Here is a 24,274-nt window from a genome sequence, read left to right on the forward strand (position 1 = left end):
TGAATGACGTTTTCAATGGCTATATTAAGCTCTTACGAAGCTAAAACAATAAGCTTCAAGCGGCAGTGGTCGTTCATTGTTCTGTCTAAAAATCAATATACAAGATACCTTAGAAATCCATACTAAACTTTCCCCCAGATGAAATTAACGGCCCACTCCATATCACATGGCTATAGAATTGACTTTCATTCAATTAATGTCAATGCATTCAGTCAGTGGTTGCCAAATTCTACGAAACTGTGACGCAACAGAAATGCAACCTGCTCACCACAGTCGCAGTAGTATTGCGGTGAATGACAGTGTAGAGACACTGTGACCGGAAAACAAAAATAATGTAATATTCTTTTACTTATTAGCTACATACACTTTATTCATGCTATCCTTTTCCTATTCATTATTTTTGTATTATTGATAAAATTATAGTACATTATGCAACGAGCCTATAATGGTAGTAATTGCAGTAAGTCGCGAGTACGAGCGTCTTAATTGCCATTATAGTCAAGTTTCATATGACTTTTTATGCTCGACTATATTTCTAACATGAAATTATTCAGAAGTATTCATTTTATTCTTATGTGACTGAAGAGCGGAAGTGACCCTGTGAATAGCTCGTAAATTGTGAGATGTGCGCAGACGCGAAAGTATTGTTTTTTTTTTCGAGGAACAGATGTCCACATTGACCTTGATATAATCTAGAGAGTAAACTAAATATTAATATTGATATAACATTGAAATTAAATTAGACATTGAAAAACGAGATGACAAATTGAATTCATATGAATATTATTTACAATTAACGCTAATTATTATAGTAACAGAACATAACCTTCTGCGACAGAATTGGATTTCCAGCCTCCGTGACTTTTCGCTAATTGTCTTTCGATTGCATATCCGAGAATAATCGATACTTGCGGTTTTATAATAGTACAATAAGTACAATGGAGATTTCTCATTGGCTGAACAACTGAATTATAATGAATAGGTGTACTTTAATGAGGTGCATTAAAGGGCTACTACCATGTGTATAATTACATTTCGACATGGTCGAGCATAAAATATATTTTCTTATTCACCAAGAAAGAAAACACGTAGGTCTACCTAACATCAGCAGACTTTCGAAATTAAAAAATGAAAACGCCGAAGTATTTGACTCTGACTAATACATAGAACTCGATATTTATTGTTTGTTTATTAATGAAATATTTAACTTTTTCTTTCTTTTGTACGGAGGAGGAACCAAAGGCTTACACTGCAGTCTGAGGCTTATTGTGCTTACCACTCCTATTCGTGCATGATTGAGTAGTCGAATGCCACGCTCTTGTACAGACCCAGAAACAAAATTCAGGTGGCCCAAATTTTATTTCTGGATCTGTACAAGTACAGCATGCCGTACCATGTACTTAACCTTGGCTATGGTTTGGATGATGAAAATATATGAATTAATAATGGCGAAATGAGTCCGAGGTATAATGCCTAAAGTTACCCAGCAATTATTTATGCTTCAATTGGTTGAGGAACAAAACCCAACCAAATAACTTGTCCCAACCTGGATTTGAACCTGGGCCCGTTTGTTTCATAATCAGACGTGTTAACTGTTACTCCATAGCGGTGGACAAAATGTTCAACTTACAGATAAAGACGTAGTAAACTTCATGAAAAAAAATAATACTGACATTGTACATTATTGTTTTATACTCCATTTATTACAACAAATTAAGCATCTCGTATTTTCGCCATCAGCATGAAAGAAAAACTGTCCCCCCCCCCCCTCTGCTTTACTCACCTTCTATAATGAATTACCATCATACGAATTTTGGTTTTTAAAACTTCTCCTTGCAATGAAAATAATCCGTGGCGCTACAGCCCACGAAGGGCCAAGACCGACCAGCCGGCTGCTGGCCTCAAGGTCACATACCGAAGCAGAGGTGGAGATCATCCAACCAGAATGGAGGTATCGTGTGGTTAGCACGATGAGCCCCCCCCCCCCCTCAATCATTATAACTGGTTTGTGTAACCGGATTTCACTACCTATCGTAGCTCCCCAAGTGCATCACGATGCTGGTGGGCACTGGTCCCATACACTGGCCGAAATTTCATGAGAAAATTTCTTCCTCCATGAGGACTCGAACCAGCGCACATTCCGTAACGCGAGTCCTAGGCAGGATGCCTTAGATCACGATGCCATGGTAATGAAAATAAACTGTTACAAAATAAATTACTATAAATCTATTACATTACTAAACAAACAACATGATTTCATGAATAAACTAGATTCTCAACTAGTACATTATGCAACGAGCCTATAATAGTAGTAATTAAGACGCGAGTATGTTTGTTTATGAAACGAGCGCAAGAGAGTTTCATAATTTTCATACGAGCGTCTTAATTACCATTATAGGCAGGTTTCATACGACTTTTTATGCTCGACCATGTTTCTAACTTGAAATTATTCATAAGTATTCATGTTACGGTTATGTAAGTGAAGAGCGGAAGTGACCTTCTAAATTGTGAGATGTGCGCAGACGGGAATATTCATCGTTGCAAAGTTAGTAGAATGGCTGAGATTAAATAGGTGATAGATTGTAAATCTATTAAGGAGAATTGTTTCTCTTCTACTATCATGAATGAATTTATTGAAGGTATTGATTTTTTCCGAGGGACGAATGTCATTGACCTTGATATAATCTAGAGAATAACGTGAACAATATTGATATAACCTGGAAATTGATTTAGAATTGAAAAACGAGGTGACAAATTGAATTTATTTGAATATTATTTACAATTAACGCTAATTATTATAGTAACAGAACATAACCTTCTGCGACAGTATTGGATTTCCAGCCTCCGTGACGTTTCGTTAATTGTCTTTCGATTGCATATCCGAGAATAATCGATACTTGCGGCTTTATAATGGTACCATGGTGTTTTGTCATTGGCTGAACAACTGAAGTATAATGAATAGGTGTACTTTAATGAGGTGCATTAAAGGGCTACTACCAGGTGTATAATTACATTTCGGCATGGTCGAGCATAAAAGTTATTAATATAGCCTATTATATATGAAATGTATAAATGACATTCTTCAGTAATGCTGAAAAATGTGTGCCGGCCACAATCTTCATCTGAAGATGAGAAGACTGAAGGAACAGGAGGCAGAGGGCAGCAGGAAAAGTAAAAACACTGGCGATGCAATGTGACGGTATATGTATTATGCATAAAATCTTCCTTTATAACATGATCTAAAAGATAAAATTAATATTTAATCTCTGAGCTTGTTACATGATCTGTTACTTCTCTAGGCCTACAGCAGGTCAGTAAGATTAGTTATGTCTTAACATATGACTGATACAATGAATGCATGAGTACTTACTAGCTACTTGGTAATATCTGATGTTAAGGCTGCTCCTAGCTCTGTCATACCAGCATAGACATCCTTTGTTGAAGTTACGATCACTAGCTCTAATTATTCAATTTCTTATTTCTCTCTAAATTCCTAAAGTCTTTATGACATAAATATAATTATTCAGATCACTCTAATTTTAAATTTCAACAGTTTGAAAGAGATTATTACTCTTACAAACAGCTGTAAGGAGGATATTAACCTTCTCCTAGTATTAACACGTGTCTACTTTGCTAGCATTGCAGAGTTCAGAGGCCTTTAATTACAATATTGAATTTCAAGATACAAAAACATCAATGATTGTTAGGGAACATCACAATGAGGCAGAAAGCCTCAGCATTCACATATAATGTGATTTGGCTTTATACCAATGCACAAATTACTGGAAAAACCCACAAACTGGGATAAAAATACTGATATCAGTAGGTAGTTTATATATATAAATCAATGTTAGCTTATTCTATCATGCTGTACAAGTTGTTATTATGTGAACTAGTATATATTTTAAGTTCACAGTTCAGACTCGCATCTGTTGGAAAGTACAGGTACTAATCCTGCATCAATATCATTATTAACTCTCGTGTGCAAGGAAGTAATACGTATTTAAAATAAAATTCTATCTTGTGTGCCTTAAGTGTCTTCTAACAATTGTGCATTCCTTTCTTAAGCAAACGTACACAAAATTAATTTCTTATTCATCTTCTTACATTAATATACCTAAATTTACTTCAAATATCATATCAAAGTAAGTATATTATTGTCAATAATCACTAATAATAATAATATATTCAATAACATTCCTGCAGTAAGGAATAGATATTTATAAAATTACATCTCTTATCTGAAAACGATTCAATCAAGATGGTAAGAGCCACTATTTCTCAGGAAAAATAATTTAAATAAACTGTCATAATAATGTAGAAAAATAATACAGCGGAGCTTCGTTTACCGTCATCAACTATAGTAATTTCTATTAACCATAATTTTGTTGATCCATGTACCAGTACATTTCTCCTAGATGGTTAAAAATCGCATAATCCAGAGTAAAGACAGAACGTTATGAAAGAATGAAGCCTTGAAAACTGCTGTTTCAAGAAGTAAGATGATTCAGCCATTAAAACATTTATCGTCATTTCAATAAACATTACAGTTCAGTGGAATGTAATGACAATGCTCGAAGCTCTATGGTATATTTTATATAATAATTAGTAAAAATGAATATAAAATAGAAAATCAGCGGCAAGTGGAGGAAAAATTAAGTCATTTTTTGAGTTAAAGTTGTAGACAATGAAATCGAGTATGAGAGACAACTGCCATTATGTGGTATTTTAAAAATGTTGTTTAAAATTATTCACATTATGATCTTCAATTTGTTAAAAAAAATAAAAATCCAATCTATCGCCATTGCTGATTGAATGTTATATAGAACTGTAATCTTGTAACCTGAAAATGATATACTGGACAAGCAAAGTCTTGCTATACCACTACGCATCATAACTGAAATAGCAGGCAGGCTTCGTCCAAAACCAAGGTCATGGCTGTGCTTCTGTATGTTTCTTACATTCGTGTATTTACATTTAATCACTAAACATACAACTGGCTCAACTAAAGGTATTCTCTTGCACAAAAAGTGTAGTGCAATTCATGTACTGGCATATTACTAGAGTTGGCTGTGTGAAGTGGACAGACAGAATAAAAAATAAAGCTGTGTTGGAAAGAGTGGATGAAGAAAGAATGATGCTGAAACTCATCAGGAAGAGTAAAATGAACTGATTGGGTCACTGGCTGAGAAGAAACTTTCTACTGAAGTATGCACTGGAAAGAATGGTGAATGAGAGAAGAATTTGGGGCAGAAGAAGATATCAGATGATAGAAGACATTAAGATATATGAATCATATGTGCACACAAAGAGGAAGGCAGCAAATAGGAAAGATTGGAGAAAGTTGGATTTGCATTAAAAGATCTGCCCTTGGGCAGAACACTATGAAAGAATGAATACATATACTGAATACTGTAAAATTGCATTTGACGTCTATATTCGTAAAAATGACTTCACGTTTTATTGAGGCTTTAATACATAGCTGGCTCCATAACCTGGTATGTAATAGTGTAACCATTGGTCGAAAATTGCTGCATAATGGTACAACAAAGCTTTGTTCACCCGATATAAGCAATTTTACAATGATTTAAGTCCTGAAGCCGAATTTATAATAGTACAGGCTTTGTTAATGTATTCACTTAAGATTTGAGACTTCATGATGTCCAATGTGGTTAGAAATTTTTCAGTTTTTGCACCGTATCACAGATATTGCAGCATCCTATATTTTGGGACTCATATCGGAAAAGAAAAGAACTTATCTATTCAATTCTTCTAGGAGAATGATTGAGGTAATACATCCAAGCAAGTTACAGATCCTTTCATTATACATATTAAATGTTTCTACGGTACATCTGTAACAGTGTGTAAAACCCAATATTTTGTATCGTTAGTCAAACAGTGCAAGAAAAATGTAAGAATCACTTTCTGGTACTTATCAAAGATGTTGAAAACATTTCTGTCAAAATCTCAATATCACGTTTTTCAGTATTACGGTATCTTATTTTTATAATTTCCACAATGATAAAGTAAAAACATACTTATATTTACTTTAATACGAGGTATGTAACATGCAAAATGTCTGAAATTTTGGATAAATATAGCACATTAGTAATTGTCTAACACACTTTCATAAGTAACGATTTTCAAGTCTACAAATAAAAGTGAAACCTTAGTCTTAATATAACAGTTCCATTACTATGGTTAATGCTTTACAAAATCAAACTTCTTAAATCAAGAAATTACTAGCATTTAATATAAAATTATTTACACAAAAATTACTTCTAAAATCTGAATACTAAAAATAATCAAAATTGGATTTAAATTACTTTCTTAAAATATATACATGCCAGTCTTCAAGCTGAAATAAGTATTTCCACATAAATTTTTTTCATCTCAAGATATCTCGTTTTTTTTTTTTCAGTTTAGTTTAAAAGAATACCATCTTGTTAATAAAAATAGTTGCTACTGATGACTATGCATCTAGCCACGGAGATCTATTGTTACTCCAACATTAGACGGAATGAATGGTCGTCAGCTTTATATCCAGCTGTGTTACCCAACGAGAAAGGTGACCCAGTATCCACTGTTTAGCGGGCATAGTTGGACCCAAAACCATTCTGGACATTGAGCTGACACAAAAAAAAAACCTCTGATGGAGTCTGAAATCTGACTAGTCCATAACAACGCGTTTGACCAATACAGTTCTTCAAATATCCTTGTAATGGAAACCAAAATTTGCTATCACATGAAATCTGTGATATATGTCAGCATTAACAAGGATTCCGATGTTCTGAACTGTGAACTCAGTTCTAGAAATCTGAATACATTATATGAAGCAACCTTTGTACTACTTCATTACTTAATAACATGGCTGTCTGAACACACTCTCCCCACAGCAGCATTGCCAACTGTGCTGACAAGTAAATGATAATGAAAGCACATCTTGAATCTGTCATTACCACTAATATAATGTCATTAATGTAGTTTTCTAGATTAATTATGTATTGAAAATACAAATGTGACGTGTTTTTGATATCGCTCATCTAAATATGCCTTAAGAGTATTTTATTTTGAGCTGATTATTTTGTATGTAACTCCTGAAGAGAAGTGTACTATAATTTCTGCAACCAACACAATAATATCCTTTGGCATGCAACGTTACTATTTGTAAGTGCAAACATAACCTACATGACTAACCTACATTATTACAAGACACTCATAATATAAATGAAAATATATTACTTAAAGATTACATAAACAGAACAGATTAAAGAGAAATGTTAATTGACAAAACAGATAATAAGTTTACTCTAATTGAGGGGCTTAGAACAAAAAGCAGGTAAGTGACATTATTAAAAAATGAGGTAAGTGCATGTTGTGATAGCCCAAAAGGATGTTTCTTTGGGATAAAATCAGGTAAGTGATCACACTGTGCAGTGCTGCTATATGGGCATCATTTCACCAAACTAGTGTATAATATTTCACTGCAAGTAGAACTTTAACTGTAATTTCCTCAAAACTAGGTTTCCGTCATTTACCTGCTTTTTGTTCTAAGCCCCTCAATTGTACAACTTAGTCATCGTGGTTGCACTTAATAAATTCTTTAATTATCTATCATCAAATGGCAGTGCTGTTTACTAATCCAGTATGCAGACACTGAGGAATTCCTATGACAAATTCTCTCTTATCTGTCAAGTAACAACCACATAAATCAAACTTCTTAGATTTTCTAGACAAGAAATGTTTGCACTTACTTCATATAAAGCTGCAGCCAGACAAGCAAACAGTGTCAACTTAACACTCAAATTTTAAACACTTTATATAAAATGGAAAGTACCTTTCCTTATCAAAAGTATTCTCTTTAAATAAAGAAAAGCATTTCTTTTTTTTTTCTTTTTTTCTAAAATACCTGAAAGCAGCTAATTATTATACACAATCTCTCAAGAAATAAATATTTCACACCTTCATTATTTTATACCAGGTCAATAAATGTCGCGTATCTTTATAAATATCATAATTTCAACCAACCGAAGTCTTGCCAAAACAACTGAGATGTCACCTTTCACTTTACTGCAGGTTATTTTATTTGAGTAGTGTCATTTTTTCCATTGGGTTCAGTGTTCCCCACTCAAAAGTAAGTAGTGATAGAGATGGAGGGCTTCAAATAATATAATATTAATACACCAATCCAAGGAAAGAAAATATATTTTAAAACGTAAGTCAGAATGTTTCTAATAGTAATAACGCGTTACATTTTTAGTATATTGGTTATCAAATTAAAAGTAAAATCTATGACCTCTTTCGAAACAAAAAAAGCTTCTGTGAGATGTTTATGCAGGATGTATTTACAAGAATTACATATAATGAGATTAAAATAGTATCAATACCATTTTACGTAACTTATGTTAAAACTCTCCTACAAAAAATATACATTAAGGAAGGAAATATTTAAAAAATTGTATTGTAATGTGAAAATGAAAGAATATTGCAAATATTTACAGCAGAATTTTAGGAAGTTTTCCAAAGAAATTTCATTACATAGTGAAATGTAACAGTCATCTTATTCAAGTTATTCCTCGTCATATTATCATCGGTAAAATAATATCAAAACACTCAAGGGATTTGTAAGAATTCAATAACACAGTTTAGACATAACTGCAATGCAGCAATCTTAATCAGTGAGCAAATAAAAAGCCTTCTTAAATGGCAGTGCATAGTTAATAATGACATTACAAATTTCCCAAAATTAGTATCATTGAACAATGTTACTCTGAAAACTTCAGACTAAAATTATATATACAGTGTAAAAAAAAACATTTCTTGTTGTTTGTTGTCTGTCTTCTGTTGTTCCGTAACTGGATGAGAATCTACATTGTGATTCATGTCCATATTGCATTCTAAAACAATGGTGTACTGTTGTAACAGATTGGGATAGCCATAGGATGCATACAACCTTGTAGTGCAGCACTGAAACTGTTTACTGAGCTCATCCAAGGTCATCAGCTGGTGCATGTGCTTGAGTTGGATATGCATAAAACTCTGATGCCCACGTGCATCAACGTCGGTTAGTGTAACCACCGGTTAAAATTGTCACCTAACCTCTGGTTAAGCATTTTTACAGTGGATCGACCTTGGTTACGACTTAAATAGGAGGTTAACCACAGTAATCTCTAACCGGCCATATACGAGTGGTTAAAAGAGATAACCAGTGATTAGTAGAGCAAGTAAAGCAAAATGGCGGCCAGAGCCACAGATGTTTATTTCGAAGACGATTATTATTATACAGTACTTGAATTACTTGGATAGAGCGTGAGCGTGAAGTTTCTTTAGTGGAAAGAGAGAATTCTTACGAGGAATTAGGTGACAGAAAATTTCAGGAGGGATTTCGTTTATCAAAATCTACAAACGGTTCACTTGAAATAACAAAAAAAGTCATATTTCTCCTGTGGTTCGGCTGCTTATATTACGATTCTATGTAACAGTTATTTTCTGTATTTTAAGAGGGAATACTCGAATGTCTCTTTCTCTATGTCACTGGCTGAACAAAGAAAGGTTATTTATGGATCTTAGGATAATGAACAGTTCCCTGGTGTAAATGAGGTCTTGATCGTATACACATTCCTATTAATCTTCTGCATCCTTTTCCTTTATAGATATTCCATCTTTTTATATAATAGGCTATATTTAAATTCTAGTAATTAAGTCTAGCGACACTTCAACCACACATTGGGATATAATCATTTTTGTATTCAATTTTCTATTTTGTACGATTTTAACCTAACAGCAAAGAAATGCAACTCACAAATATAACAGCGCCCAAAGGCAAACAAATGCAAAGCGAAAATGTAGGACACATTCATTTCGATGTAGAACGGAGTGAGCACAGTCATTTTTAGACGTTGACTATTATCTTTGCAGCGGTATGGATGCTTTCCTTTAGTCATTTTGTAGAAACAGTACACCAGCATAGACTTTACTCTGGTTAAATGCAGTGTCAGCTAGCCATGTTTAAGTAATCTGTGATTATGAATGGTGCACACAAATTACATTTTAACCACTGTTACTGTTTAACCGTCGTTTCATAATCTACAATTACTGCGTTTTTAACCGATGTTGATACACTTCGCCATGAGAGATTCCCTTCGCAATGGTACAAATTGAAAGTAAATATAATAATTACTTTCAGAGATTTTTTTTTATATTTTGGATATCCTTCATCCAGACACCTAGTATTTGCACTTTATTCATCCTTTCCAATTCTTAAATAAATACACTCCACCTACTTTCAGACTAACTGTAACTAAAGTTTTTCAGAGTACATTCCACAAAGATACTTGTTCTGCATTATCAGTTTCATCTGCAGAAAGGAAAGTTAAAATAAAATGTCTGTTCCATCACAACTATGCTTATGAAAACTTCCACAAAATAGTCTATAGTTCTAAATTTTTCGAACTAGAGTTCAATCCTACAGACACTGAAGGAATTAAGGAAATCCTTTATTAATTCATTAATTTTAACAATGTGATAATCTACTATCGACAGTTATCAAACTGTAGCAATCAATAGCCTACTTATCTCAAAACACCAAATGTAAATTACATTAAATTGAGCTTCTGTAACCATATCAACATATTCATTACCTACTGATCACTACTTCCGTTATAATAACAACAGCAATTATTATTTACAGACTGAAATGTAAAATAAATACATGTCATTCATAATTTATTCATCTTCAAAGAAATATATATATTATGGCAAAGTGAAGGTACACCATAACTGATACTGATGCTGTTCACAATAAATATCATTATCATTATAATATCATATCGAAGAAAGATCATAAGAAACGATACTGTGTTGGAAAGAGCGAGTGAAGAAAGAATAATACTGAAACTGATCAGGAAGAGAAAAAGGAATTGGTTGGGTCACTGGCTGAGAAGAAACTGCCTACTGAAGGATGCAATGGAAGAAATGGTGAACGGGAGAAGAGTTCGAGGCAAAAGAAGATGTCAGATGTTACACGACATTAAGATATATGGATCATATGTGGAGACTAAAAGGAAGACAGGAAATAGGAAAGACTGGAGAAAACTGGGTTTGCAGTGAAAGACCTGCCTTTGGGCAGAACACTATGATGGATGGATGAATGAATAAGAAAGTATCTATTATGATAATCTCAACAGTTACAATTAAAACCATACGCAGAAGAAAATCAGTCTCATCATTTACAGTATTCACTGAACTGTATAATGGAATTGAGTTATTAATGCAATTTTACTTATTATTTTAAACTAATATCATCACTTTCCAAATTGAAAGCCCATCATCTCTATCACCATCAGAGAGATATAAAGAAATGATGAATGCTTAACAGAAATTATCTCTGATAAAAAAAAGGAATTCTGTAAGTTAAATACCAACACTGGTATTACCAAATCCACAGAATGCACTTACACACTTAATGTCAATAATACACTGACACAACACAATTTACAAAGTCTACAGTATTTACAAAAAGTTATGACTGACATTACATTGTGCAGAAGTGTGATGATGAACAATAAGTTGTCAGAGTAATTCAATGACGGCTTACAACTCTGTCTTACATCGAATTAAGAGCAGGGCATTTCAAGTTAAGAGCATTTCATATTTTATTCGAAAACTATCAGTACTTGAATTACAGACATATTTTAAAAGTCCTAAGAGTTTAAATTGCATTCATAATCAAAATGAATTAATAATAATAATAATAATAATAATAATAATAATAATAATAATAGTAGCAGTAGTAAACAATAGGATCAATGCAAAATAACCAAATTGGCTAATAAAACTACATTAGTCATCTGTGTAGCCCAAAGATAATGAGCTGGTTTCGTGATCCACGGATGTGCTTGGGGATGGGTTTGAATCCTGCTTGGGATGATTACCTGATTGGATGCATCAAAAATACCTGACAGTTTTTACCAAGAAATATAATATTAATGAAAAGTATAAATATGTATTCCATTACACATACTTTTTACAAAGACTATGCAAATCCATATGGTAACATTACTTTTTAATGTGATACTTGGTAAATCACCTCTGTTGTCATCAATATACTATCGCTAGCAATTCCCTTAATACACTTCCAAATTCTTTCCCTCAATGAAGAATTATATGAGGGAACATTTCATGAACTTTGCTTTTGAGGTAATCCTAAAGGAAATAGGCATGCTCAAATCAGGTGAGTGAGGGGGTCATTTCCTAAATCGTGGAGTCTCCCCGGAAACAACCTTCTGGGGATGGCCATGGAGATTCTAGCTGACTAGTGGCTGCTCCATCTTGCTGAACCACCAATCATGTTGATGAGGACATAAGGTATTTTGTAGGAACGTTTTCAGCATGAAATTATATTGATAACCATAAAGTGACTATTTGTCCTTCCCTATTCTCAAAGAAACAAGGACCAATAATGTCACACCATATCATCACCTTTTCACTGTATAGGAGACGTTGATGCAGTACTTGAGGGTTATTCGGGGCCCTATAAAGATAATTCTGGTTATCAGCATAACCACACATATGGAAGTGGTTTTGTCTGACATCAGCAACATTTCACTATGTTGTGACTGCTGTTCACCAAGTTAAAAAATTCATTAGGAAACCGAAGTCAGATCACCTTATCTTGCTCCATAAATTCTCGTGTCATTTGAATCTTGTAAGGGTAGAAGTTTAAATTTTTGTGCAGTATTCGATGAACACTAATGTCATGCAAACGAAGGGTGACAGCATGTTGTCGAGCTGATTTTTTTGGACTATGAAGAATAGTTTCCCGCACTCTCCCATATTTTCCAGTATACGAGCCAAACATGGATATCCTGATGATTTAGTATCCTCTGCAGATACTACTTCTTCATGCTATTTTGATATCCACAGTAACAAGGTACTGGAACGAAGTGCACTTTATGCATAAAACTGCAGTTGGTATCAATGCTCCAACTGAACTAAACCCCAGATAGTACATAATACTGCAACAGTCAGTAGGCTATGACAGCATAATTCAGATGGAAGTTATTATAGTTGAAAAACCATCAGGTGTTTTGATACATCCTGTATTAGGCGAACATCAGGTAATTTTATGGCATATCCTCAGTCTCCATATTGCCATCACATTTCAGATAACCTCATAGTTCATATAGGTCATTAAATAAACGATTGCAAGGATTAATTCAAGTGATAAACTGTGAAAATGTCTTAGTAATGTACATTTTAAAATTAAAACACATCTCAGAAAATCAGAAACATACAATAATAAATATCTTCTGTACAATGTAATACTGCCAATTTCTTAAAGTATAAACTACTGAACAAGAAAACGCATATTACAAATACTATACATACATACACAAATAGAAGAAATGAATGCACCACAACCAATTAGTAATGGAGCACACATAAACACATATTCACATAAATTGAACATTTTTTTTTTTCTAACAGGCTATTTGGATTAATACTTGGAAACAATAATAGGATTCAATGTTTCCTCACAACAAATACATATTCATTTGCATGTCAAAATGTTAAGAAGGGACCCTGTTAATCCCTATTCCCACCTCCTCTTACACCACGTTAAAGCTGCTGGTGAGTGAAAACAATGTTATGTACAAATGAAAAGTGTTATCTATAGCAAAAGGCATTTATCATCATTGTATGGGGCAAGGTTTCGATAGACTTCAGACGGAAATTGTAGAGTGAGGAAAAGTTCTCATTAATACATTAATACATACATGTTACAATGTGTTACAACTCATAATGTCACTGCCTTTTAAGAACATATGAATAAGAAAATGTCTTTTCAGCGATGTTAAGCAACAACCAAACATATTTCTTTCATGCATAGACACACGCAATCAAAAAACCCATGACTCGATTTCAGAGCTAGAATAAAGAGGTAATCAGGTTCTTTTATTAGGCCTATGGTCAAGGAACTACACTATGAATGCAAAGACAACTATGAACACTGTACACAACGTGACAATATTCTGATAACCCATGACTATCCCAAAATGTGCATTATTTACTTTCTTATATTGCTCTCTTTAAACGAAAAGAATAAGTGGATTTAAATTCCAAATACAGGGCAATCCATATAAATCTTTATAATTTTAATGAGTTACAAGTTCTCTTTGAGAGTTAGTATAAACATCATCATCCTTGCATGTATTGGGCCTAGTGGCCCGTTACGGTCTCTTGCCAACGCTGGAACGATCTGCCCAAGGATCTCTTGCTCACAGGATGGTAATTTAAACTTTGGCGTGGAATTCTAGAACGAGGCATTGTGATGACATGTGATCTCCAGTTTTGTCTGTATTTCTGTAGGTATTCTGTAATCGGTTCAATCTGCAGTTCTTTCATAATGTCAAAATGTTTAATGTGATCCATTCTCATGTATCCCGCTGTATGACGCATAAATCTCATTTCTGCCGCTGTTAATCTTTGTGAATCAATATTACGAATCGTCCAAGCTTCACTACCAAAACAGAGTATAGGTCTGGCCAATGTTTTATAAATTCTGATGCGCATGTGTTTTTGTACTAAGGTTGGTTTGAATATCTGATTAATTATCCCCATTGCTCTGTTGAATTTAATAATTTTCTCATTCAAATCCTTTTCTTCTTCATATGAAATTTGGTAACCGAGATAATTAAAATTTTTTGACTTGTTTGATGATCTTATTATTGATGCATATTTTGCTACGGACTGGTTCCTTTCCTAAAAAAGCCATCACTTTAGATTTGTCAGTTGAAATTTCCATATTGAAACTTTCTGCCATTTGATTAAAGTTGTAAACCAAACGTTGTAAATTATACGATGAAAGAGTAATGGAACGGAGAAAAATTCTCTCCGGCGCCGGGATTTGAACCCGGGTTTTCAGCTCTACGTGCTGACGCTTTATCCACTAAGCCACACCGGATTCCACCCTGGCATCAGAAGAATCGTCTCAGTTTTAAGTTCCAACTCTTGGGTTCCCTCTAGTGGCCGCCCTCTGCACTACGTCATAGATATCTATGAACCTAGGACCGAAGTCCACACATGTGCCGAGGTGCACTTGTAATGAGTGACTAGTTGGCCGGGATCCGACGGAATAAGCGCCGTCTTAAATCACGAAGTGATTTACGCATATCATATATATTATTATATTGTACCGAAGTACATATGATATTTCCATGCAGATATTCTGCGTCATCATACGATGAAAGAGTAATGGCTTAGTGGATAAAGTGTCAGCACATAGAGCTGAAAACCCGGGTTCAAATCCCGGCGCCGGAGAGAATTTTTCTCCGTTCCATTACTCTTTCATCGTATGATGACGCAGAATATCTGCATGGAAATATTATATGTACTTCGGTACAATATAATAATATATAGTTGTAAATTATGTTCTGAAGTTGCCATAAACACAATATCATCAGCAAATAATAAAGTATCTATTTGGGACAAACGACTTATCGGTATACTTCCATGTGGTTTCAATCTCCATTCCTTAATAATGTGATTGATGTATATTATAAATAATAGAGGAGATAAACTACAACCCTGTCTCACTCCTTGATTTATTCGTTTCCATTCTCAATATTTGTTTTCAATCCTAACCTGTATATGATTATTATTATAAATATTAACATAAACATAAAATTGAATATTATGATCTCTGTGGTTCTGGGAGAATTTATATTGGTATCCCTGGCACGAATGTCATCCATTGTTGATATTCATAATGCCTATTTATTATTTGCAGAAAGTATGTAGTGGTTAGTTCGCCGTAACATTGCAAACATCCAGTATTAATTTTGACGGCGTGTTATGGCAATAACACACTCATTTTTGCAAGTCTGGTTCCTTCCACCCCTGCATTACATGCACATGTAAGCTCGTAAACGGTATTTTTTTATTCCTCTCTGTGATATGTGCTATATGACTAGCCTGTGCTATATGACTAGCCTGTCTCTTGCCTTAATCAGCGCAACAATTTCTATGGTGAGTTCAATAAATTTCATCGAACATCGTCCACCCAAGCTTGAGGCATTGCAGGTCTATGTTTTTCACTCTCGCTAAGAAGCGAGCCAGTTGTCTCCAGCTTTTTCACTATAAACAAAATTGTTGGCTTGGTTGAAATATTGCACACACTGAATTTTGTTCGAAATGCCCATTGCGTTTTAAGCAGCGAATTTTTCATCCAGTCCATTTAAAGCACAAAACACTGTCGAAGCAAAAAGGTTATTTTAATTGTCAAGACTTCTTTCTAACAAAAAGGAAAGACAGCTTTCACTGTCAGACAAGTCTTCTGACAACAATGTTTCTGCAATTTTAGCTACCGATACTCAATGAAAAGTGTATGAACCTGTCCTTCATGGATCCATTGTCCTGCTTCGTCAGCATCTTTATCATGATCAATGAAAACATTAAGACTTTCTCCACCATATCTACTACAAAAATTTCATAAACTTTGTAATCTTATCTTCAACTTCTCTATCGTCCTGTTAAAAAGAAAATTAAATTAATATATAACTTCTATGCTTTTGTATTTCCTCTGTCCATTGTTGGCAGTCCACGATTGCATTGAGTCATTATTGTATGTTTGCAATAAATTTATATACAGTACAAAGACATGCATTCAATCAGATACAATGCAGGAGATCTTGTTCAAATTTGTTACTACTTTTTGGCTTATTAACTTGAAGTCAATTAGCTGGTACTACTAATCTTTTCCCCTCAGACTTAAAGCCATGATTATTTTTCTGTCTTAAAAAGAGTCAAGAATAAGCACATTTTCAAGCAAGTCTTGGGTTAGCAGAGTTCATTCTCGTGACATACAATAATTTTATGTCTTTCATAACATGAAGAAACAGTCTCTTTCTGCGATATTTAGAGTCATAGTTACAGCTTCTAACAACTAAAATTAAAACTACTTGGCTGTAAGTAACTTCTGATCACGTAAAGCATTGGAGTTTATAAATGAAACAAACAAAAAATAACAGTAAAAAAATATATTTAATTTCTTCTAAGTAACATCTTCAAGGCAAAAATATAAATGAAGCAAATTTGTGAATATATTACGTATTCAGAACTTTGGCTTCAAATCTCACAATATAAAATAAAGTGTGTGTGAGATCGTACATAATTAACGAAATCTGTCATCTAAATTACATACAATAATAAAAAAATAAAAACAATAACAATTATCATTTACAGTCATTTTAGGTATTTCTGTTCAATCTTAATAGTCATGCAATAACAGTAAGTAATCAAGGGAGTTTAATATAAAATTTCAATCCTGTCTAACTGGCGATTTTAATCATCCTGCTGACCTAATCCATTACCTTATCATTTTAACTACGTTTATAAATTATAAGATTTGTTTGCTTTTATATGGATTAACAATAATTTACTCGTAACATAATGAAAAAAAATCACTATCACCTTTTAGTAATGTGTATTATACAGTATATATTAAACATGCGTTATTTTTTCTTTTTCTTTGAGGAGGGAAGGAAAGAGTGATATTCTATTAGGAAGAGATAATGAGTAGAAACTCAATACCCAGTTTTACGATTAAAAGAAAAATTGCCATAAAAACAATATTCTGGGAGAGGAAGGTAAAAATATATACAGTATAACTTAGAACCAAATGATATAACACAAATACTGAAAAGACACATGTTAAACAAAAAAGAGTAGGATAGAATAGAAACAAAAGAGTTCGTAGCATTAATAGTTCCGAACCATTACAAAATTCAGAAGGAGAAGGAGCTCTTCATGTTACACCATCACCACATTCTCATGTTACACAATAATTAAGAATAGGTCAGAAAGAAAAGTATTCTACAATGAGGCCACAGTGACAGAACTAAATCATCTAAAAAATTCAGTAGCAGCTTTTTAAATTACACCCCCATCCTACTCCTCATTCTCTCCTGTTTAGTTTTATCATTATCTTTGGGCAATACAGCATTTATCATCATTAGCTTTAAAAAACATTCACACTATGGCAGAGGTGCCAACTTTTCAAATGGATAATCCTGTACTGTTGCGCCCTTCCTTCTGGGGGGGGGGGGGGGGAAGCACGCACACACACACACACACATATATACACACCCCGTGCATCACTTTGTGATGCAGGCCTGAATTCTGCCTGATTCTTTCTCACAACACTGAATACTCTTTCTGTAGGAGAGTAACTGTGAGGCACACTTAATACTGTAAAAGCAACTTTACTTAATGTTTTATACTCACTTTCATTGAAATCTGATTTTGGTCCTATTTGTATCTATTCTAGATCCATTTACTAGTAAGATGGAAATTTCTCTTCAAGTCTGTCACGTTAACCTTTATCAATCAAATTTGGGAATATTTGAATAAAATATTAGAGAGATGAATTTGAAACATTTTTCTTCACACATTTTTTTCTTCTCTTTCCAGACGAAATATATAATTTTGTTTTTCCATAATATTTTTCCCTTTGACTGAAATGCCATAACAGTAGGAGAAAACTCATAATAACTACGGAAAATCCATAATAGTTGCATCTCTGCTACGGAGTTCTATTTTCAGCCCTAATTAGGGCACACAAACACACAATTTTAAATAATTAGTGCTAAAAATTTCGTTTGAGGATAAATAAAAACAATAGCTGCTGGAATCTGTATTATTATTTTAAAATTCTGGTCTCGAGTATTTCAGGATATGTGATTCTAATGACAGGGCCATAATCTTCACTGAACTAATCAGAGGATGTGCTGAAGTAGTTAAAACTCAAGTATGTAATGTTATGTTTTATTTAACGACGCTCGCAACTGCACAGGTTATATCGCCAGATGTGCCGGAATTTTGTCCCGCAGGAGTTCTTTTACATGCCACTAAATCTACTGCCATGAGCCTGTGGCATTTAAGCACACTTAAATGCCATCGACCTGGCCCGGGACCGAACCCGCAACCTTGGGCATAGAAGGCCAGCGCTATACCAACATCTCCAACCAGGTCGACTCAAGTATGTAGCATAAATAGTCTCTTGCTCTAATATATACTTAACCAACCTGTTTAAACAAACTTGTTCAGAAGAAGATGAAAAAGAGAGTAAAAAAAGATTACACTCTGATAACCACAACATCTGTAGCAAAGCAGCAACAACCAAGAAGACAAGACAAGAGAAATACTGCAATAAGAACATGAAATAATCTGAAATCAAAGCCAAAATAATACAGAACAGTGTTGTAAAATGTTATGTAATCACCAAATGTGAAAATATACAGAGTGGGAGTGATATACCTCTGCCTATTGAAGAGAGTAACAGAATACATCAAAATAAATTAAAATAGTACATTATGCAACGAGCCTAGCTTGTGCTCGTTTCATAAACATCCATACTCGCTTCTTAATTACCATTATAGGCGAGTTTCATACGACTTTTTATGCTCGACCATATTTCTAACTTGAAATTATTCAGATGTATACATTTTATTTGTATCTGACAAGATCGGAAGTGACCTTGTTCTAGATCGTGAATTGTGAGATGTGCGCAGACGCGAATGTATTGATTTTTTCCGAGGAACAATAATGTCATTGACCTTGATGTAATCCCGTTAAACTTGATATAACCTTGATTATTGAATTCGACATTGAAAAACGAGAAGACAAATTGAATTTATTTGAATATTATTTACAATTAACGCTAATTATTATAGTAACAGAACATAACCTTCTGCGACAGTATTGGATTTCCAGCCTCCGTGACTTTTCACTAATTCTCTTTCGATTGCATATCCGAGAATAATCGATACTTGCGGTTTTATAACAGTACAAAGCTGACTTGTCATTGGCTGAACACGTGTAAGCTGAGTTGTCATTGGCTGAACACCTGTACTTTAATGAGTAGGTGTACTTTAATGACATGCATTAAAGGACTGCTACCAGGTGTATAATTACTACATTTCGGCATGGTCGAGCATAAAATCTATTATACGTTTTGTAATTAAGTGCATCGTTAATTAGAAAATTAGACTGAAAGTCTGTAGTTTGGCAACAGTGTATCATTGGCTCACCTATGAAAACACACACACACACACACAGTCAATCTGAATGGCAGCATTCTGTCCCTTAGTCAAAGTAGGTTGCCAGACTTCTTAATGGTAGGAAATAATGATAAACGTTAAATCTCTTTATTTAAATCTGCAAAAAAGAAAAGACATTCATTTTATTTAAAAACAGTAAAGGGATAAATCATTCTTTATTAGGTTCTCTAATGATAAGAGTAAAAATCAGAATCGTACAGATAGTACTTATTGAATAAAAGGTTATTTTTTTCTGAGAGAAGTATTCATATGGTATGAGAATTTGTTGTTGTACTCTATCCAAGGAATGAGCTGTTAAAATCTGCAGGGTTATATTACTTCCACTCTGTGTATTCTATTACTGAAGGTAATAATTACCATTTTTGCCTATGCAACAGCTTGTAAATAGTCTGCATATCAGCAACAACCAATGCTCCATTCATAAAACGTGTGGCATAACTTTCGATAAAACAAGATGTATACTTGCATTTATATTAACACAATAACATTACTTTCTTGATGCCAAAATAATCTGGCAGGTACACTTATCTGAAATAATTAAAAAATGCAGACATCTTATCCTCCAGATACAGAATTATGACTGTAACAACAAAATCTGCACCATTACATATGTCAACTTGTGTAATTTTAACTTAGAAAGCATATTGTAATATTCAGATAGTCAATGTTATGATATAATATAATACAATATAATATTGTTTCATTTATTCAGTCTACATGACATATCAAATACAAAGGTTAATGACACTTATTTATGTAAGTGATCATTATGTTCAACACAATTTAAAATTGGATAGCGAACGTTTTCGCCCTTCGGGCATCATCAGGCTTTACATGCAATATCTTATACATTTAGTCTCTGTTGTGAAATGAAATACAATAATAATTTAATAATAAAATGAACTGTTTAAAAGTTGGCTTGTGGTAACTGTATCTAAAATAATATACAGATATAAAATGTTATGCATAATATTGAAGAACTGTAGCTGCATTGCTATGTTATATATAAAAATTATAAAACTGTGAACATGTTAGTGACGTTCCTCATTTAAACTTCATAATTGTTAGTCGGTGAAATCAGTGTAACCAGATCAACTGCATGTCGTCATAAAACCAATTCATACAATCGTCTCAATGAAATCTCAGCAGATAGCTTGTGCAGTATACACGTTTTCAAACATTCATTTCACCGTCCAAGTTTGAACCATTGAGACAAGATCGACAGAAAACATTTATTAACAATTATGAAGTTTAAATGAGGAACATCACTAACATGTTCACAGTTTTGTAATTTTTATATACAACATAGCAATGCAACTACAGTTCTTCAATATTATGCATAACATTTTATATCTGTACATTATTTTAGATACAATTACCACAAGTCAACTTTTAAACAGTTCATTTTATTATTAAATTATTATTGTATTTCATTTCACAACAGAGACTAAATGTATAAGATATTGCATGTAAACCCTGATGATGCCCGAAGGGCGAAAACGTTTGCTGTCCAATTTTAAATTGTATTGAACATAATGATCACTTACATAAATAAGTGTCATTAACCTTTGTATTTGATATGTCATGTAGACTGAATAAATGAAACAATATTATATTGTATTATATTGTGTAATTTTGTAATGGGTATTCCATATATCCACTAATCATCCTAATTATCATCTCTGGTGCAATGTTGATCAACCTTCACAAAATTGTGGTTAGCCCATCTCATCTAAAGCAAACATCTGTGAAGTAGGAAAATATCGAAAATTTATTTTCAGCTCATTTTTGTTTTTGTTTTAATTTTGCTGCCCCTACGAATTTGCCGCTCTCGGGCCAGACTGATGTGACCCATGCATAAATAGGACCTGCTTGTTGTACTACAAGCAACATATTAAGTTGACGAAGAGCTCTACAGTTTTATTGAGTTATCCCTACAGTGGAATGCATGGATCAAAAGGTTAAACTGACACTGGATTAAGAAGCAGAAGACCACCACAATAGGAAAAAATGACTCTCAACAGTGGATGTTTTAAAGTCTCTAGTTGCAGTAATGCTCTGGAATTGCAGAATTCATAAAATATGTTCTTTAGAAGTACCTTTGGTTTTCATGTCCTTAGCTGCCAGCATAATCTAATTAAATAGTAAAGAGGTTAATAATATTCTAAAGCCACATTATAAACAGAAATGAAAAAGTGCAACAATTTTCGTGTGGAGATCAATTCTGCTTGATTAAAATCATATAAAACAAATCGTAAGTCATGCAGTAACATCTCTGACAGGTAATATTCTACACATGTTTAAATTCTCTATATACATCAGATTTAATCTCGTGGGAGAAAAATAAATGTTTTTTTACACTTTATAACATAGCATCTAGGAGCTGTAACTATGAACTTCATATAAAATAAACAATTAAATTGACAAATTACAAAAAATAGTATAAAAGGTTATCTTATACAACTCCATAAATATTTATATATTTCTTTAACCTTTAAGGACTCAAGTTCTATGTACCAACATAAAGAAGGTTTTTATAGATAGGCTTTCATCTGAAATTGCTATTGAGTATAAGTCTCTCCTTTTATGTGACTGTTTTGTTTGTATTGGAATATATTTAAAAATATTTTTTTTCTCTTAGGAACTGAATGGAAGATAGTTTTGGACAATATAATGTTCTAACACTGTAGATTATACATTCCAGGTATACATATAGGTATAAAAACATAATCATATATACATACAACTAACCTTAGCAGTCACTTTACAAGATTAGATAGTTCGTTCACGTAACTAGAATGGATGTGTATATCATTTACAAATAAGAAGTTACACTTTTGTAAGAAACAACACAGTAATAAATGGTCAAAAGAAATGTTATTAAATATTTTAAAAATTCTGTTACTTTAGCTGTTGATAATACTCCAGCATTCCACTGCAAGATGTTGGTTGTTCCTCTTTTTTTTTTTTGCTCTAAGAAGCAGTTTTCTTCTTGTACTGATGCTTCTTACGTCTATAGTTGTTACTCATTTTGCAGCAAATTTGCTCCCAGGCCACAAGCAAGCTGTAGCAAAATTTAGGTTGATGTCAGGACATGACTGCCTGATGCACCATCTACCTCACAGGATAGGCATATACCAATCCAACAGATGTGTTTTGTGCAACAACCCTCACCAAATCATGGACAAACAACACCTTCTGTTCTGCCCAACCAACTGCACAACAGACTGAGGATCTTGTTAGCTTGTACTGGGAAGCTAGAGAGAAAATGACTTGATCGTCAATTCTCGCCATTGGAAAATAATAATAATATTTTGAAAATGAATATACTTAAGAGACGAATCAACATTTCTAATGTATAGATATATACATTGCAGAATCAGGACTCAAAACTCACATTGAGTACTACATAAACAGATAAGTTTTGTTCTATATTCGCGTTATTAAATTAAATCCATGGAGTGACAACCCCTGAAGGTCAAAGGCCGACCAACTGACTGCTGACCCCACGTCTATATGCTTTGGCAGAGGTGAACGATCTCCCAATCAGTACAAGAGTAATGTGTGGTCAGCATAATGATCCCCCAGCCTTACGAAAACAGATTAGTTCTTACAGACTGGCCCATATATATTTTGTTACACTACTGGGTTTAACATGTTACCAAGTCTAGTATATACAGTCACAAAGCTCATAGATAGTTGCTAACCACCAGGATCGCTAATATCGCCTCATTACAGACAATGTGGAATAGTACCGGCACAGTCTATTGTTCCTAGCACCCTCACAATTCAATTCGTGATTGTATATACTAGACTGTGATGTTACTGTCTACCAAAATTTATTTTCATTCTACACCTCTGCTAATGGAAAGGAAACATGTTTGTAAAGGTGTTTAACTAGCAAGCATGTTGTATTTTCAGAAAGACTCAAATATTCAGTTGTTATTGCTTTATAAAAAAAAAAAAACTCGAAAACTACAAACCCATAAGACTGTAATTTACTTTGCCTTTGAGTATACATCTAGAGTAGTGTAAGATCCAACAAACCTACATTTTGACTTACATAAAATTCTGCAGAACATCCACCTACATCTATCTATATCTGCATGAAGGAAGTAATGGATGGTCTGGGATTTGCTTATATGAGCTTTTTA

The 24,274-nt window shown here is 33.5% G+C and overlaps 2 protein-coding genes across 3 annotated transcripts in view; one reads left to right on the plus strand and one right to left on the minus strand.

The window, feature by feature from the left end:
- Window positions 1–24,274, plus strand: part of LOC138699545 (leptin receptor gene-related protein) — a 422,899-nt gene that overhangs the window by 278,851 nt on the left and 119,774 nt on the right. The window lies entirely within an intron of this gene.
- The window catches only part of wun (wunen), a 42,123-nt gene continuing 21,036 nt past the window's right edge, over window positions 3,188–24,274 (minus strand). Inside the window, exon 7 of one of the 2 annotated variants that reach the window (XM_069825511.1) lies at window positions 3,188–20,217. The gene's annotated coding sequence lies outside the window, so the exon portion shown is untranslated. Of the gene's footprint in view, window positions 23,185–24,274 lie in introns of both variants that reach the window. The other variant, XM_069825510.1, reaches the window with a different exon arrangement.

Source organism: Periplaneta americana, chromosome 5, assembly GCF_040183065.1.
Source record: "Periplaneta americana isolate PAMFEO1 chromosome 5, P.americana_PAMFEO1_priV1, whole genome shotgun sequence".
NCBI classification, from domain to species: domain Eukaryota; kingdom Metazoa; phylum Arthropoda; class Insecta; order Blattodea; family Blattidae; genus Periplaneta; species Periplaneta americana.